The 6116-nt window shown below is 37.9% G+C and overlaps 1 pseudogene; it reads right to left on the bottom strand.

The window, feature by feature from the left end:
* Positions 1–1736: 1736 nt before the first annotated feature.
* Positions 1737–2389, bottom strand: LOC141641963 (ethylene-responsive transcription factor 2-like; annotated as a pseudogene).
* Between the last annotated feature and the right edge of the window lie 3727 nt (positions 2390–6116).

A 6116-nucleotide genomic window follows, 5' to 3' on the forward strand; every position in this document is an offset into this window, starting at 1 on the left:
GGAACCCGTCCAGGAGACCAGGGCCTAGAATGCGACTCCAAGAGACTTGAATGGAGCACCGGAAGAAGCTGGCCCCGTCAAGACGCCGGAGGAGCCCGTGCCGGTGGTAGACCTAAGTCCTTCCCGCACCCGCGGGAGGACAGCGTCGCCGCGGCACCGACGAGGCCTGCCTCAGAGGAGTGAAAGAAGTCCGACTCGTCAGAGTCGGAGAAGAAGCCCGACTCACCAGAGTCGGAGAAGAAGCCCGACCCGCCACGGGGAGGGGAGCCGGATTAAGGATACAAGGAGCCGATCGCCGCGTGTCGTTCGACACGTGGTCAGACAGCCCCTCAATGACTATGTCCTTGACGTCCCGGTGCCGACTAAGCTAAAGTTGCCGCCCATATCATACAAAGGAGAAGGTGACCCAAGCGACCATGCCGAGGCCTTCGAGTCTCACATGTCGGTATGGTCACATGCCGAGGCCTTCGAGTCTTTGCTGCCGAGGTCTTCGCCCTGAGCAAGAGCGAGGGTCAGAAGTGGGAAAGACCTCCCAGGCCGAGGAGTGACGGTGACACGAGCCAGTACTGCGAGTACCACGGCCACACCGGTCACTTAACTGATAACTGCCGGCCTCTGAAGAATGTCATTGAAGAACTGATCCGGAAGGGGAGCCTCAGCAAGCAAGTATGTAGCTGGAGGCCCAGGAACAAAGTAAATACAATCGAACAAAGTCTGAAGAATGTCATTGAAGAACTATGTTCTATTGTAGGTATGTCAAAATACTATTTATTCATTTGTTTGCATGTATGTAGTTTAGTACTTACCGTATAGATTTGGGGTACGTGAACCGCAATATCCATATCCGCTTACTAATGAAGTCACCTACACAATTGAACAAATTGGGCACCGCGCCCGGGAGGGCGCGGAGCAACGACTAGTACAAAAAAAAAAAAAAAGTATACAAATCGTTTATGATTTGCATTTGACCAACATTTTTCTAACACCCACAAGTAGACTTGACAAAATTATTCCTCCAAATGATCAAACATGTATTCGACCTAACCTGACATTGGAACTGAAAATTCGAGCTTAATCAATATCCCGAATTGATCCTACCCAGCATAGTCTGACTTGAATTTTTATTTTTTTACAAACAGATCATTAACTTGATAGTAATTGGGTTGGATATAACCGGAACTTGAAGTGATCTAACCTGACCTAAACTTTTAATTTTTTTCACATTGATCGTTACCTTTAAAACTGGATAGTAATTGAGCCGGAAATGACACGAACTTAAAAGTGATCTAACCCTACTTGACCAGAATTTTTATTTTTTCCACATTGATCATTATCCCTAAAACTTGATAGTAATTGAGCCGAAGATAACCCTAACCTGAAATGATCTAACTCGACTTGACCTGAATTTTTTTTTTTTTTTTTTCATACTGATCATTACCTCTAAAACTTGATAGTAATAGAGCCGAAAATGACCGGAATCTACCGTGATCTAACCCGACTTGACCTGAATTTTTGTAAACTCAAGATTAATCCAGTTCAAACTGATTTGACCCGTTTTCGACCTAATCTAACCCGGCCCGTTTATCACACTATTAATAGAACCGTCCCTGGAGTTTTCACTAGTACACCTCTAGGTGTCATATTATAAGATGACTCAGTCTACCGGTACACCTAACACCTATTACTAGAGGTGTCATATTCATATATGATAAAATGACTCGTTGTCTAGTGCGTTTTTAACAAATTAGCTTATTAAATAGGCATGCATCCCCCTGCCTAATTGCTGTTGTCCCACCCAACACATCCTTCCTCCTCTTGGGAGACTGGTTATCCGATAAGGAGGAAGACGAGGACGATGCGATCCTCGAGGGGACCCTTCGTTTTGCTTTGTGATTCGGATTGGGTCGGGTTCAGTGAGTTAACCCGAAGAGGGAAATTGAACAAGGCCTTGTTCCCCCTCATTCGTAAGGCAGCCCGGTCATAGGCCAATGCCGCATCCTCAGCAGTCCCAAATGTCCCCAGCCAAACCCTAGCGCCATTTTTGGTAGGGTCCCGAATCTCGGCCGCATATCTCCCCCACGGCCGCTGTCTGACTCCTCTATAACGCTTCTCAACTGGAGGGCCCGCCTCATACAACAACATATCCTCCGAATTAAATGGCAATTTCTCCGGTGGGTCAGTGACAGAGACCACCCCGTATCAATGGCATCCTGTAACACGTCATACAACAACATATCCTCCGAATCGTCCTCTTTTAACGGTAATTCACCCCAGTTATTCATCAGGAAATCAGACAACCCGCTGAAACGAGTCGCGGCCGCTTCGGAGTAGTTACTTGTACTCATTTTAATTTCTCAGGTGGGTGTTGGTTTGGTAGTGTGAATTTATGTTCCGGTGGTTGGTTTAAGGGGGATGAAATTTTGTATCACGTCCCTCACTCCCTCCTATTTATATGTTATCCAGTAGAAATTTCTAGAAAAATCCATGCCTAGAAAGTTCTAAAAGCAAGTGTATAGTAGCGCTAATCGACAGGTCGCCATGCATGTAAGCCAATAAAAATAGGACATGATAGAACTAACCTTGTGTTCTAAAGTAGTAAGTGTAGAAACTTCAAGAAGATATACATTAGCAAGTATAGAGGAGGTTGTATGTTTAGAAACTTCTAAATACATATAAGTAAGTGTAGAGGAGGTGGTATGTCTGCAACTAAGGCAAGTGTAGAGGTGGTATTGGCTCTGTTTGCCGACTTACAATTTTTAGAACTTGCATATATTTTATTTGTTAATCTAGGTAGGCCATAATCCAAAAATGCAAGTGAGAAGGATATACTATCTATTTCGAGTAAAAATGTACTCCCTCCTATTCCAAATAAGTGTCTCATTTGGACAATGGCACGAAAATTAAGGAATATAGTTAAAATAATGGAAATTATTGTATAGGGGTAAGAATATATGAGTTAAATAATGAAAAGTATTGAATATGATGGGTTATGGGTGATTGGGGTGGTAAATAAAGAAAAGAGCTAAGGGTAGAAAAGTAAAAATACCATGTCCAAATATGACAAATGAGACAGTTATGTGAATGGACGAAAATGGCAAATACCAACTGTCTCATGATGCACGGCCGTAACAATGGTAAGAAGTTGATGGCTGTTAGGATTGTGAAGCATGCCATGGAAATCATCCACCTCCTGACTGAGAATAACCCTATTCAAGTTATTGTGGATGCCATCATCAACAGGTACCGACTTCAGCCATTCACCTTTTTTGATTTCTATTCTGTTGATGATGCTAATTTGTCTAAACTCTTTAAACGTTTCGGGAGTGCTATTGTCTTTAGCTGGCATGGAACTGAGACTTATATGCTGTGTTTCATTTTATTTCAGTTATGCTATCAAGAAGGACGAGATTGAAAGAGTCGCCAAGGCTAATCGTTAAGTCCCGAAGGATTGTGGTCTGCTACTATTTCTGAAATATGTAGGTCTTTTTCTTTACAAGTATCAGATCTGTTGAGCCTTGTGTTGAAGACATTGTGTTTTTTGTTAGTAATTGTCGGATAATAGAATGCTTCCTTAAAGAAGCTAGCTTCGTTTTTCTTTGAACTGCCCTATGATCAATATTATACATTGCTTCAATGTTTGTTTCGGATCCTTTTCGATTTTAAAGTTTGTTTAGACGGAAGAGGTTGTTTATTTTCTACACTTGTATGTTTTGTTTCTCCGACACCCAACTTTGGTAGTCGTTTTATCGTCATACATCCTGCTTGGCACTTAATTTTGGATCAAAAGTTGAATCTTGTTCGAATATCAACCTGATCTGATTTATTGACACGGTATCCTGGAGCGTTTGCCAGTTCTCACTCTGATTGAATCATTGATAACACGGCACCTATTTACGAAATTTGTTGATCACTAAGAGTAGTAAAAGTACTATCTCCCATTTGCCGGAATCTTATCTCCCAACTACACCACCACTTACATGCATTAATCCCTCCACTACCTTACCCACCGAACCCCGCCCACCGCATGCTTGCCTCACCCGTCCCTTGCTGATTTGGTATTCATCGATACCACATGCATCAATTTATTGTGCGGGATCTAAACTAGTATAAAGTAAACAACTACCAATCCCCCTACTACTAAGAGAATAAAAATTCTCTTTGTTTTTCCCTCCAAATGCTTCTATCTAAATAAAGAAACAAGTAAAACTTTCTTTCTTTAAACTATTATATTTTCATTAAAATATGGAGTAATAATTATATTATAATAAACTTTAATCTTATAATCAAATTTAAAATTATGATTTTTCATCAAAATAAAAAAAATTGATTTTAAATTATAAACTATAAGTTGGTAAATTTTTCATTAAATGCAATAATTATAACTTTAGAAAATAACTTGACACATTACTACCATTAACTTTGTGACAAAAAAAAAATCATTAAAATAATTAGAGAAAACTTATAAAATGAAATCCTTATTTTTATGGTAAAAAAATATATAGATTTCATAAAAATACACCTTTCATTACTTTACTTTTCCATTATTATAAATAACATCCTAAAAAATAAATACTCTATACATACCGCACATTGTGCGGGATCTATACTAGTAGTATTCAACAAAATAAAACCTTGGCTAAAATTTTCCATCTCAGATAAGGTGTGCCCATGTTGTGTCGAGTTAGCGCAATGGCCCAACTGACAAGGGGAAGCATGTAATTTGTTTGACTAAATACCAATGCATAAAAATCCCCCTTACAACTAAGAGAATAAAAATTCTCTTAGTTTTCCCTCTAAAAAACATCTAGCTAAATAAGGTCATAAGTAAAAAAAAATTTCATTAATTATTATCTTTTCAGTGAATATATTCTTATAAATAAACTCAAAGTTTTTAAATAAATTCATAATTATGATTTTTTTCATTAAAATAAAATAAAATTGATATTAAATTATAAATTATAAGTTACTAATTTTTTTAGTAATGCAATAATTATTACTGTAAAGAATATATAACTTGACACATTCTTACTATTAGCTTAATGACAAAAAAACAAATGCATTAAAAAAAATCAGAACTTAAATAATTTTTTTTTATTAATTTTCCATTTTCAATTTTTTTGTTTTATATCAAAATACTCCCTCTCTCGATCACTATATTGTTCCCATTTGATATGGGCACAATACTTAAGAAAAGGTATTAAAATAGGAGTAAAAGAGTTGTGTGGGGTTGGTGATAGGAGAGAGGGATGAATTATTAGTAGTTAAATAAAGAATTGTGGGGCCAAAACATAAAGGAAAGTAATAAAATAAGAGTAAAAGAGTTGTGTGGGGTTTGGTGATAGGAGAGAGGAATGAATAAAATAAGAGTAAAAGTTTTTAAAAATAGAAAAGGGAACATTAGTTGAATAATCCGTTTTGGGAAAGAGGGAACATTATAGTGACTGGGAGGGAGTATAATTGAGTGAACTGATAAATATTAATGAGGTGGAAATTTAAAAATTATAAATCCTCTCATATACTAAGAGAAAACTTCTCTAAAGTTTTCTCTCCAAAGTGATACAACAAGATATCCTCCGAATCGTCCTCTTTTAACGGTAATTCACCCCAGTTATCAATCAATACTATATATTAAATCCAGAAACAAGGGACTTCAATGTAATTAAAGAAAGTTACACAAATTAATTATACTCTATAGTTTTAAATCACTAGCACCGTGTGATGGACCCGATTAAGGGATCTCAATGCAAATATTATATAGTTTGGGTTAAAATTATATTAGATAGAAACTTGGTAATTTTCCTAAACATTTGTAAGAGACTAACCTAAATACACTATTCATTGAGGAAAGGATCCACAACCTAACCTAAATACACTATTCATCTGGTAACATCTTCCTTATCTCTCTACAATTTATACCTAGCCAAGTAACGCAACTTAATCCTTTAAGTTTACTGACTTGAGCGTCGGAGTGAGTACGCTTGACACAAAGCCAAGCCCTCAGTTCGTTCATTGTTGCAGGAGAGGCCGAGAGGAACGATAAAGACAAGAAGGGTTCAACCAAAGACATTATTCTACGAGCCACGGGTGGTAACTATACTTGCTCAGGAATTACACCC

Source organism: Silene latifolia, chromosome 2 (genome assembly GCF_048544455.1).
Source record: "Silene latifolia isolate original U9 population chromosome 2, ASM4854445v1, whole genome shotgun sequence".
NCBI classification, from domain to species: domain Eukaryota; kingdom Viridiplantae; phylum Streptophyta; class Magnoliopsida; order Caryophyllales; family Caryophyllaceae; genus Silene; species Silene latifolia.